Source organism: Hemiscyllium ocellatum, chromosome 32 (genome assembly GCF_020745735.1).
Source record: "Hemiscyllium ocellatum isolate sHemOce1 chromosome 32, sHemOce1.pat.X.cur, whole genome shotgun sequence".
NCBI classification, from domain to species: domain Eukaryota; kingdom Metazoa; phylum Chordata; class Chondrichthyes; order Orectolobiformes; family Hemiscylliidae; genus Hemiscyllium; species Hemiscyllium ocellatum.
The window spans coordinates 4,813,281-4,826,676 of NC_083432.1; the positions used below are offsets into that span (position 1 = coordinate 4,813,281).

Sequence of the window (13,396 nt, forward strand, 5' to 3'; positions counted from 1 at the left end):
AGTTTTTCGGGTTGTTGCTCCGGAAGAGCCGCTCGTTGTGCGGCCCAGTGTAGCCCGTTCGTGCACCTCTGGGGGCCGGGGCCCGTCCGATTCGCAACCGCCATGGAGACGGTGGTACCTGCGCGGTGTCGGGGCTAAATCGTGCGGGCAGCGAGCGAGGGGCCCAGAGCCCCGGGTCAAACCGGAGACTGTGGAGTAGGCGGCCCAGGCGGCAAGGCCGGAGACCACCGGGACGTCCCCAAAACCGGCGGCAAACCGACCACAGGACACAAATGCAGGTACACTGAGAGAGTGCACCGTATAACCGGCCGTGCATTGACTGAGCTGGCGCCGAATACCCTGGGACTTACTCATGCTTTTGGATAACTCTGAGGTTCAGCGCTGTCTGTGTTTGTGCTGAACCGCTGCTGGGAACATAACAGCGCCGTTTGCAGAGTTGCTGTGCAATCTGCCGGGGTTATGGACTTTGTCGCTTCAAATGCATTGTTAGTGCAAAATACCTTGGGTTTTGCACAATATCCAAATGAAATACGTTGTTCAAATGATGGCATTCAGATCGTGTTTAGTGTATGCTGTTATACATTGACAGCTGGTTTCAAATATGATGCCGATCCAAATATTACAAAACACAGGCTAAAACGCAAGTGTGCTAATGGACACGTACATAATATGTGGGGATACATGAATGCATTTGTGGAGAGATTGCATAGATCACTTTATAGCGCTGAATATGAAATACTAATACAAGTGTAATACGTGAGGTTAATGCAGGCTTATTGAATAAACAGAAGATGCTGGTACTGAACACTGCAGGACAGACTTAAAAATGCTTCTTTAGTTTGTTTTTACATTTGCTGCTAGAGTGTGGGCATTGGTGGCTATGGCATAATTTACTGCCCACCCCCTGCTTCCCCCTTAGCTGCATTGAACTGCTGTTGTCAATGGAGTAGTGGGGCATAATGATATGCAGGTAGGCATGACTGTAGTGCTGTTAGGATTGAAGTTCAGGATTTTGACAGTGACAATTTAGTTCCAAGTGGGGGAGGTGTGTAGCTTAGAGGTGAACTTTAGTTGGTGTTTCATGCATCTACTGGCATTATCCTTTCAGGAGATTGAAGTTGGTCAATTTGGATATACTTTAATGGGAACCTGTTGAGTTGCTGCAGTACATCTGATGGCTGGTTGTTCATTGCTGCCATTCTGGTGCATGTGGTGCCAATTGAATGGACTGCTTTGCCCTTGATGCTAACAAGCTGTTTGAAGTGCATTTGACTGTATTCTTAACTTGTGCCTTTTCGATACTGGACAAACTTTGGGGAGTGAGTTACTCACAGCAGAGTTCCCAGCCTCTGACTTCTTCTTGTAGCCACTGTGTTCATATGGCTTGTTCAGTTCAGTCTCTAGCCAATGGTAATCCCAATATGTCAGCAATGTTATGGTGGTATACAGAGTTATATTGTTGTAGAATATAATGGAGTTTTATGGTATCTTGTGTTTCATAATCATGTAGCTAATTAAGATACACTGAGACAGAGCAGAAAATTACATAAAATACTAAATTGAGCATAAAGAATTATCTTACAGATAATAAAACTTGCCATTCACCACTTCTGTATCCTGCAAGAAGGTGTGTGCAAGTACAGAGCCATTGCAAACATTGTCATACAGATTTATCGAAACACTAGCAATTAGGATACAGAACTGGCTCAAAGGTAGAAGACAGAGGTAGGTGGTGGAGATTGGAAGCCTGCGATCATTGGAGTGCCACAAGGATCGGTGCTGGGTCCACTAGTCATTTAAGTTGTCACCCAAATAATTTTTTTCAGAATTAGAGTTTGTAAGTTTGCAGATGACACCGATATTTGAAGTGTAGTGGACAGCAAAGAAGGTTACCTCAGATGACAACGGGATCTTGATCGGATGAACCAATGGGCTGAGGAGTGGCAGATGGAGTTTAATTCAGATAAAAGTGACGTGCTGCATTTTGGAAAAGCAAAGCTTAGCAGGACTTATATATTTAATGGTAAGGTCCTAGGGAGTGTTGCTGGACAAAGAGACCTTGGAGTGCAGGTTCATAGCTCCTTGAAAGTAGAGTCGCAGGTAGATAGGATAGTAAAGGAGGTGTTTGGTATGCTTTCCTTTATTGGTCAAGGTATTGAGTACGGAAGTTGGGAGGTCATGTTGTGACTGTACAGGACATTGGTTAGGCCAGTGTTGGAATGTTGTGTGCAATTCTGCTCTCCTTATCGGAAAGATGTTGTGAAACTTGAAAGGGTTCAGAAAACATTTATGAGGATGTTGCCAGGGTTGGAGGATTTGAACTATAGGGAGAGGTTGAATAGGCTGGGGCTGTCTTCCCTGGAGTGCTGGTGACCTTATAGAGGTTTATAAAATCATGTGGGTCATGGGTACGATAAATAGACAAGGCCTTTTCACTAGGGTAGGGGAGTCCAGAAGTTGAAGGCATAGGTTTAGGGTGAGAGGGGAAAGAAGTAAAAGAGACCTAAGGGGCAACCTTTTCACGCAGAGGGTGGTGCGTGTGTGGAATGAGCTGCCAGAGGAAGTGGTGGAGGCTGGTATAATTGCAACATTTAAAAGGCATCTGGATGGGTATATGAATAGGAAAGGTGCAGAGGGATATGGCCGGGTGCTGGCAGGTGGGACTAGATTGGTTTGGGATATCTAGTTGGCATGGAAGGGTTGGACTGAAGGGTCTGTTTCCGTGCTGTACATCTCTATGACTCTAAGTGCATAATGTTCTTGGATATTATAATGCAATGTGGAGCTAATATGCTTGAATTCATTTTATATACCTTAGTTCAGTAATGTATTCAAATGAAGATTCACAGAGTAGTGCAGATCATGCTGAAATACTGTAGCACAGTCAGGCAAAGCTTATTTAAGATGTCCAAGACATCATCAGTGCACATGTGCAAAACTGACACTTCCAGTTGGGTGATCTTGTTGAAGAGAACGAAGGTAAACCAAGCTTTTCTGATATGGCCTTACAAAAGCAATGCACAATTTTCCAGGCAATGTTTTAAATGTAGAGAATTCCGTGTAGGATATGTTCGTGTAATCCTCCTGCAATGGTGTAGCATATACAAAGAAAAATCCAACATCGGTGTACACATGGGCAAGCAGTATTCTGTCCTGATGCAACTAATCACAGTCGGTGTAAAATTGGATAGATGGAGATGTGCTGAACATGTTATTATCTATCAGAGCAAGGTGGAATAAAACAATAAATTAACCAAGCAACACAGTGGTACTGCATAATGTTCTTAATTTATTCCGATAAATAGAAGTAATACAGACTATGTAGTCAGTTATCTTTAATGGATGAGATAGCAACCCAACAATATAATATGAGGGGGAGGTCTGTTAATGACCCTGTCAGTTAAATACAGCCTCTCTTGCGTTGTGGTTTGAGAAGAAGGTGGGAAATGGTTGTTGGAAGGGTTTGTGTTTTGGAAACATTGGGGGTATCATTGGGTCAGATATGAGAATTGGGAATGTGTTACCACTGAAGTGGCAAACGAATAGAGCACTGAATCCTTTGAGGGTGAAAGCTAGAAAGAGGTAAGGTTTGTCATGTTTGTGAGTATTTGCATAAGGGAAGCATAGTGATGGAGATTTTAAAGTATTATTTGACCAATTGCGTGTTGAGGTGACTAAGAGATGAAGGCGGGGGGGGGTGGGCTGGGGGAAGGGGGGGAAGAATGACCAAACATCAGAGAGTGGAAGAGCTTCAGTTTTAATAGATGTTTGGATTTTAATTGGAGCTAGGAAATTGAGAGGCATGCCTCAGAAGTATTGAATTGGAGAATAGTCAGTAATGAGAGCGGGAATATGAAGGGGAAATTATTCATATTGAGCAACAAAGTGTGGAGGTAGTCAAGCTCAGAACAAGAATAGAGATAGTCAGTTAAGTGAGGTGGTGTGGGTAAAGAAAAACAAACTGAGGCCATGCCTCTAGGAAATCCCTGGCTGTTCTCAATTTTGTTCTATAATAGTAATGTTGTCCCAGTCAAACTCGTGTTGCTTGTCATCTGAGTGTGTGGCTACTAAGGATAGCTGGTCATGTCGTTTCGTGGCTAGTTGGTGTTCATAGATGCGGATCGTTAGCTGGATTCCTGTTTGTCCTATGTAGTGTTTCGTATAGTCCTTGCATGGGATTTTGTACACTACATTGGTTTTGCTCATGCTGGGTATCGGGTCCTTCGTCCTGGTGAGTTGTTGTCTGAGAGTGGCTGTTGGTTTGTGTGCTGTTATGAGTCCTAGTGGTCGCAGTAGTCTCGCTGTCAGTTCAGAAATATTTTTGTATGGTAGTGTGGCTAGTCCTTAGTAGCCACACACTCAGATGACAAGTGATTGGGACAACACTACTATTATAGGACAAGCCAAACAGAGAACAGCCAGGGAATTCCTAGAGGCATGGCACTCATCCACAGATTCAATCAATAAGCACATTGACCTGGACCCAATATACCGACCACTGCAGCGGACAGCTGGAACTGACAACCGGAAACGGCAGATACAAATCACTATAAATGCCGGAGGAAAGATCACAGAAGCGCTTCACAGGAGGCTCCCAAGCACTGAGGATATCACCTAGACAGGGGATGAAACGTCTGCAACACAAGCTCCCAGCTTGGTGAACAGAACCACAACATAATATTGCTATTTGAGAAAGGAGGGACAGAGAGTCCAGAAAATTACAGGCCAATTAGCCTTATATCAGTTATCAGGAAAGTTTTGGAATCTATTAGGTTAGTGTGTTTTGGAAAGCAAAATTAGACAAAGCCACCGTGATTTTACAAATGTGAAAATTAAGTTGAGAAATTTATTGGGGTTTTTGAGGATGTAATTAACGGAATAAATAAAGGGATTTTAGTACAAAATATGAGGGTCTGATATCTAATATGCAGCAGCCTTTTGACCAATACCATGCCCAATTTTGGATTTTTTAGGAATTTGGACTGTGTGCCAAATTAAATAAGAACAACTAATTATTTAACTTTCAATTTTCCAACCTGGCCTGAGGGTAATTCATCTTTTGTTTTCAAGGTTGATCATCCTTCTGAGTCACCGTATAAATAGGTTATACTCTCGGTGAGGCAAATTCCTTGTACTTAATCTCTGCATTTACAATCCCGGTTTGTGTGCTCAGTGGTTAGTGATTTATGTAAATTCACATTGTGTTTGCGATTATTATATTTTTCTTTACTCACTCTATTCTGTGGGTTGAGGAAAAAAATCTCCAGTTGAATTTGGAGTACTGACATGCACTTTCCAAAATGTATTCAATAAAGTGTAATGCAAAAGGCTAATATGCTAGACAAGGGCTCAGTAAATTGGGATAGAGGATTAGTTAATGGTTGGGAAACAGGCATGTATGCATAAACAGTGCATTTTCAAGTTGGCAGGCTATGACTAGTGATGTACTGAAAGATCAGTGTTTGACCTCCACTTTTATAATCTATATTAATCAATAAATTAATTGATAGTAATGAAGACTCTAAGATTGCTAGGTGGTCTAGCATACTGAGGGGACAAAGACTGTAAAGGAATAGAAGTTTGAACGAGTGTGCAACAAATTGAATCTTGTGGGCAAATGTGAGGTTATTTAGTTTAGTGGTAAGAATGGAAAAGCAGAATATCTTTTAAAGGTGTGAAATTTATCAATGTTGATGTTCAGAAAGGGGCCTCAGTTTAATGTTTCCTCCAATAGCGTTACACTTCTTCACTACTGCAGGAGAATATTAGCTTTGATTTTTGTTCTTCAGTGCTGGAATGAATCTTGAAGCCACAGCCTCTAACTCAAAGGGGATCATGCTACCAACTGAGCCACAGCTAATCAAAGTTTCTTCTCACATCTTTTAAGATTTTCCTCATATCTGACCCTGCTCATACTTTTGATCATCTGCCTTAACACCTTATGTGCTTGTTGGCAAACAGTGTTTTCAGCAAACTGTTTTCAGCCAAAGATCACTCTGGGACTGGTTTTGAAACTGTTCATGCTGTTGTTTAGAACAACAGCAAAATTACACTGCAAATGTCTTTGAAGATAATGATTTGTAGTTCTTCAAGCTTTCATTGAGCTTAGTCTAACAGCCACAGTAGGTAAATTGGGCACCACATGAAGTTTTTCAGTGGAGATGTTGGAGTGAGAATTGGAGGGCTAATTAATACATTGAGTAACATCAGGCAGACAAAGGTGAGGACTGTAGACTGTAGTCAAGAGTGTGTCGAGCAGCAGGTCAGGCAGCATCTGAGGAACAGGAAAATCGACATTTTGGGCAAAAATCCTTCATTAGGAATGAGGCTGTGAGCCGAGGGTATGGTGAGATAAACTGGAGGGGAAATAGGGCTGGGGGAGGTAGCTGGGAGTGTGTTGGTAGGTGGAGGTGGGGGTAATGGGGATAGGTCAGAGAGGAGGGTGAAGCAGATAGGTGGGAAGGAAAATTGACGGGTGGGACAGGTCATGAGGGTGGTGCTGAGCTGCAAGTTTGGAACTGGGATAAGGTGGGGGAAAGGGAACTGAGGAAAATGGTGAAATCCACATCAATGCCGTAGGTTTGGAGGGTCCCGAAGCAGAAGATGAGGCATTCTTCCTCCAGATGTCGGTGGTTAGGGAGTGGCGACGAAGGAGGACCAGGAGTTGCATGTCCTTGACGGAGTGGGAGTTGAAATGTTCAGCCCTGGTGGGGTTGGTTGGTGCGGGGGTCCGGGAGGATCGAGGGCAGGTAACAGACTGGCACTGGATGTCCAGGTGGATGAGGTGTGTTGGAGGCGGGAGAAGGGGTCCTTGGAAGTTTGGCGGGGGCAGTGGTCTTGGTGGAAAATTCCCCCTCCCTCCACCTTTTCCCAGTTCCAACCTTGCAACTTGACTCTGACCTCATGACCTGTCCTACCTGTACATCTTCCTTCCCGCCTATCTGCTCCACCCTCCCTTCTGACTTATCGCCATTACCCCCACCTCCATCTATCTATTGCTCTCTCAGCTACCCCCCGCCACACCCCACTCCCCTCCCATTTATCTCAGCACCCCCTCGGCCCACAAGCCTCATTCCTGATGAAAGGCTTTCGCCCGAAAGGTCGATTCTCCTGCTTCTCGAATGCTGCCTTATCTGTGCTTTTCCAGCACTCCACACTCGACTAACGTCAGGCAGATCCCGTTTACACAGAACTGAATCTTTGAAGACACACTTTCTGTTTTGAAGGAGGATCAACTCATTCAAACATAAGTAAATATATATCTCATGTATGTGACTGATGATTATTTTTATATGTAGCTGACAAGCTAAACTCCTGCAAGCTTAGGCTGATGTTTACAGAGCATTGTGAGTTCAACTCTTCATGAATTCAAGTTGAACAAAGTAGAATTGGTTGGAACTTGCAGGTGTTGAATCAGGCTAACTTAATTTCTGTAGTTTGAAAGACTGTATACAGGAAAACAGTACCTTGTACAATGGTCAGTTATAAAATAAGAGCTTTTGAAATATTATGGCCGTTTATAATTTCCTTTCAAGATGTTGATTAAATATATTTATAATAAATGAATGGATTAAATTACGAGTATATATGTTCAGTTTATCTGTAAAATGCATTTGATTGTTGGTTCAGGGCTGATGTGAGACTTGGTATCCAGATGTGAGGAAGATTTTTGGGAGGTAAAGCTTGGATCTGTAGCTGAAGCAATTTAGAAAGGGGTTTTCTGATCATTCATTATCAAAGACTTAGATAGGCATCAGACCAATAAAGATGTGGAAAGGATAAAAAGATTTGTAAAGTATTTATTAGATTTATGGAAAATATTGAGAACCAGATATTGAGAGTAGAAGGCACAGGAAAGGCCTGAGTATTTTGAATTCCAGCTTTACTCGTTTCCTTTGCCTGTGCTGATTTTCTGACTCTGTGTTACATTCTGCTATTTCGAAGATTTGTTTTGCTGTGCAATGTTTTCTCCTACTATGACAAATCAGAAACTGTTTCTCATTTCCAAATTCAACCCTGCCACTCTGTGAAAGTGCATTTGGGCTACATTGAATTAAATGTGTTTATTCATTTCACATGGCAAAGTAAGTGGGCTTTGAACATTGTACAATAAAAGTAAGGTTTGGACTCCTGCAAACTGTTGGATTGGTCATAATGTAGCAGTAGTAGGAATCGGGGGGAGTGCGGCGAGTTGAACATATCACCAAAGCCAGGTTAAACAAATTAAATTTGAAAACACTGAAGCTCTGTCTGCTTTTAAAATATGGCAAACCTGACTGAAGACTCCAGTATAAAAATACACAACTTTGTTTTAGCTTCAGTACATGCCAGGTGCAAAAAAATAATAATTTCCCAACCTGTTCAGACCTCCTTTCATGAAGGAAAGTTTTGAAATTGTAAATTTCTGTACCGATGCTTGCATTCCTCTGTAGTGGGGAAAGCCTGCAACCCCTTTATGTTTGGAATGAGCGCTTAATGACTAGCATTCCTAAAAAGTACTTAAGATAATTACTGTCCATCCAACCAGGAACATTTGCTTTCGGATGGGTTGAGGGAAGCTAAAGATCCATGATGTGATCGGATGATTAATGTGGCTATTGTCTAACGTGCTTGCTGCTGACTGATCTTGTGTTGTTAGAACCAGCCACCTCACACTTAAAGGCTCCTGACTGTTGTGGTTTTTCTAGAGTTAACAGTATGCAAAGGATACATGATCTGGATTGTCCTGATCAAGTTAGCAATTAGCCGGAAAGGGAAGAAGATTCAATTTGAAGCAATGTTGTGTAGAACCTTGTAAGTTTTGTACCCTTCTGACTGTATGTTTTGGAGACTTGTGTGTCTGACTCCGTATTAAGTACACTGTGGACATGCCAAGACTGTTAAAGAGAAACAAAATCTACGGGAAAAATGTTGCATTTTTGTAGCACCTTTTACAATCAGTGTCTCACACAATTCTACTGCTAATTAATCTCTTGATTGTTTGGAACATCTAAGACGTAATGAGTTTTTACCTAGCAGAGTGTTTTATCTGATGTGTTAGCTCATGCAATATAAGAAGTTGGGATTGGATATTGTAGTATTGAAGAATCTAACAGACATTTACTACAGGAAACCACTATGCACAAATCTGACAATCCTCAGACATCTAAGTCTGGGCAAATATTAAGCTACTATATTACATTAGAGGAATACATTTCCAGTAGAGTCATCTTTCCCAAACTTCTTCCCAATGTGATCCCTTTTTGCTGCAACTCCATAAGAACTGAGAGAGTGAGGGCTTATTGGAGTGGGTTACTGGTATTATAACTCTTTTAAAAAAAAAAGGAGCAAGACTAGGCTATTGAGACCTTGGAGCCTGTTCAATGGTCAGGCTGATCGTCCAGTTCAGTATCCTTTCTCACAATACCCTTTGATCCCTTTAGCCCTAGAATTACATCTATCTCCTTGAAACCATTGAACGTTTTGGTTTCAAACACTTTATGGCAGAGAATTCCAGAGGCTCAATGCAGAATGTTTCCTCATTTAAGTCATAAATGGCTGACCACACACCGTTAGTCTGTGACCTCTGATTCTGAACTACCTAGTCATCGTGAACAACCTTCCTGTGTTTACCCTGTCTAGTCCTGTTAGAATTTGATAGGTTGCCACAGGTGGGGCCCAGAGGACTGGAGAATAGCCAATGTTGTCCCATTGATTGAGAAAAGTAATGGGAATAATCCTGGAAATAACAGGGAGCCTTGCGTTGATGGTAGGGATATTATATGAAAAGATTCAAGAGGAAAAGATCTATATGCATTTAGAAGCAAATGGACTTATTAGCGATAGGCAGCATGAGGAGGAGGTTGTGCCTCACTAACTTGATCGTGTTTTCTGAGGAGGTGACGAAGATGATTGGGGGAAAAGTGATTGGTGCTGTCTACATGGATTTCAGTAAAGTCTTTGACAAGGTCCTCATGGCAGAGTGGTACATAAGGTGAAGTCACATGGGATCAGGGGTGAGCTGGCAAGGTGGATAGAGAACTGGCTCAGTCATAGGAGGCAGAGGGTAGTGGTGGAAGGATGCTTTTTGGAATGGAGGGTTAAGACTAGTGGTGTTCCACAGGGATTGGTGCTGGGACTTCTTCTCGTGGTCTGCGTAAATGTTTTGGAAGAAAATGTAGCCTGCCTAATTCGTAAGATTATGGATGATATAGAGATTGGTGGTGTTGCGGAAAGTGAGGAGGATTGTCAGAGGATACAGCAGGATATAGATGTTGGAAATGTGGGCAGAAATATGGCAGATTGAGTTTAATCTGGACAAATGTGAGGTGATGCATTTTGGAAGGTCAAGTACAGGTGGAAATTATACAATGAACGGCACAACCGTTAGGGGGGTACTGATACGCAGAAGGATCTGGGTGTGCAGGTCCACAGATCACTGAAGGTGGCTACACAGGAAGATAACATAATTAATAAAAGGCAAACAGAATACTTTCCTTCTTTGGGAGGGGCATCGAGTACAAGGATAGACGAGTTATGCTTCAGCTTTACAGACCCTTAGTTAAATCATGCTTGGAATACATGAGCATTTCTTCAACACAAATTGGCTATAACATGATCGAAGAATTTAGACCATCATTTGTAGAACATGAACTTTCCTTACCTGTATTGGCTACAACATGATTCCAGTATTGTTGCGATTACATGATTTTCTTATAATGTGGGATCGCACAGGAGCAGGTCTATCACCTTGTTTCAGAACAAAATGTATTATGGGTGTAGCTTTGCTCGCTGAGCTGTAGATTTGATAGCCAGGTAATGAAATGTCTGGATAGGTAACGTCATCAGTGGCAACCTCCAAGTGAAGCAAAGTTGTTGTCTCCTGTTTTCTATTTATATGTTTATCCTGGATGGGGTTCCTGGGGTTTGTGGTGATGTCATTTCCTGTTCGTTTTCTGAGGGGTTGATAGATGGTATCTAGATCTATGTGTTTATTTATGACATTGTGGCTATAAACAAACAGGAAATGACATCACCACAAACCCCAGGAACCCCATCCAGGACAAACATATAAATAGAAAGCAGGAGACAACAGCTTCGCTTCACTTGGAGGTCGCCACTGATGATGTTACCTAGCCAGGTAATGAAACGTCTGGATATCAAACCTACAGCTCAGCGAGCAAACCTCAACCTGAGCTACAAACCTTCGCAAACCTTGCAAAATGTATTATGTACAGTTCTGGTGATCACACTATCAGAAGAATGTGGATGCTTTGGAGGGGGTACAGAAAAGGTTTACCAGGATGTTGCCTGATATGGGGGAGTTTAGTTATGAAGAAATGTTGGGTAGACTTTTTTTTGGTGGAACACAGGAGGGTGCGAGGTGATCTGAAAGAAGTTTATAAGATTGTGAATGGCATGGATAGAGTGGAAAGTAAGTTGCATTTTCCCAGGGTGAAGGGATCAATTACATGGGGATACAAGTTCAAGGTGCAAGAGGATGAAGTTTAAAAGGTGTGAGAGACAAGGTTTCCACACAATGGGTAGTGAGTGTGTGGAACATAGTACCAGAGGAGGTGGTGGATGCAGACACAATAGCAGCATCCAAGAAGCACCTGGATAAATACATCGATAGGAAGGGGTATGGATCCTGTAAGTGAAGACAGTTTTTGTATAGAAAAGCAATCTGTGTAGGGGCAGGCTTGGAGGGCCAAAGCACTTGTTGCTGTGTTATAATGTTCTTTGTTTTTTGAGATTCCCCCGCCTCATTCTTCTAAACTGTAATGAATATATTCCTAACTGAGGAGAAAGTGAGGTCTGCAGATGCTGGCGTATCAGAGCTGAAAATGTGTGGCTGGAAAGGGCTTATGCCCGAAACGTCGAATTTCCTGTTCCTTGGATGCTGCCTGACCTGCTGCGCTTTTCCAGCAACACATTTTCAGCTCATATTCCTAACTGACCCAATCTTTCCTCATATTTCAGTCCTATTATCCCAGGAATCAGTCTGGCAAACATTTGTTGCATTGTTTTCATAACAAGAACATCCATCCATAGACAAGGAGACCAAAACCCACTCAACACTCTTCAGTGTGGTTTCACCAAGGTCCTATGCAATTGCAGCAAGCCAACCGTTCTCCCGTACTGCTACTCACTATGTCAACCAACATAGCATTTGTCGTCTTTACTGCCTGCTGTGATGTCTTTCAGTGACTGGCATACAAAGATACCCAGGTCTTGTTGCACCTCCCCTTTTCCCAATCTGTTGCCATTCAGATAATGTACCTTTCTGTTTTTGCTACAGAAGTGGATAACCTCACATTTAGCCACCATACACCATTCCATACCATTACCACATGAGAACTTGCAAACCCCAAAATTTCAGCTCACAGCACACTAACTTTGAGAACACCTGCAATATGGTGTCATTCTTTATGTGATCTAAGGTAAGATGGAGTATGAAATGTTTATACCCTTGGGTCAGTTGCAGTGATGCAATGATTTCAGGAACATCTCTCTTCAAGGTATGCTGACATACTGACTTGAGGCAGAATACAACATGAGGTTTCCTTCAAAGGGATTTTCACCACATTTTGGTTATGATGTTTTATGCTTTTCCTGATGTTTTATACTTTTCCCAAATGGCACCTCTCACTTGGGTAACTTCAACCTGGCAAAAGATCTGACCTGGAGTCCTTCATTTATCCAAGAAAAACGTGCTAGAAGCAGAGAACTATGCATCTCCAGCTAATGGGGAGATTCTGGAAATCTGGAACAATTTTTATACCAGCCTGAAATTACAGCTCAATGTAGTTAATGACCAGATATGATCCAGTTGTTACGCATGTTGTAGTGAAAGGGTCCTTATGATGCATTGGTAGGGTACCTGCCTGTGAAATATGTGGCCTGGGTTCATGTCCCACCTTCTCCAGAGATATGTAACAACATCTCTGAACAGCTAGTTTAGTAAATACCTTCAGGTCATAGTCATATAGTGATACATCCTGAGAAAGAAAAAGCCAGTTTCCTAATACATTTTCTACAATTCTACCTATAATTTGTTTTTGGCCTTTCCTTTCATGCACAATTGGGAAACAACAAATTTATTAGTGCTTCTGTTATAGAATAAATTATCAAACAATTGGCTGATTATAGGGGGAAAAAAGTGGACTGCAGATGCTGGAGATCAGAATCAAACAGTGTGGTGTTGGAAAAGCGCAGCTGGTCAGGCAACATCCGAGGAGTAGGAGAGTCCATGTTTCGAGCATAAGTTTTTCGTCAGGAATGATAAAGGATTGTTTGACTACAAATTTTGTGAAAACAGGATTATATCTAGTTGTTAACTATAATGAGCTGTGATTTTATTCCTGATGACTAGCTTGTGCTCAATACATCGACTCTCCTGTTCCTCGGATGCTGC

General features: G+C 42.1%; 1 protein-coding gene across 1 annotated transcript in view; it reads left to right on the top strand.

The window, feature by feature from the left end:
• Positions 1–2: 2 nt before the first annotated feature.
• map3k3 (mitogen-activated protein kinase kinase kinase 3) overlaps positions 3–13,396 on the top strand; it is a 154,376-nt gene continuing 140,982 nt past the window's right edge. The window contains exon 1 of the mRNA XM_060849071.1: positions 3–278. The gene's annotated coding sequence lies outside the window, so the exon portion shown is untranslated. The remainder of the gene's footprint in view (positions 279–13,396) is intronic.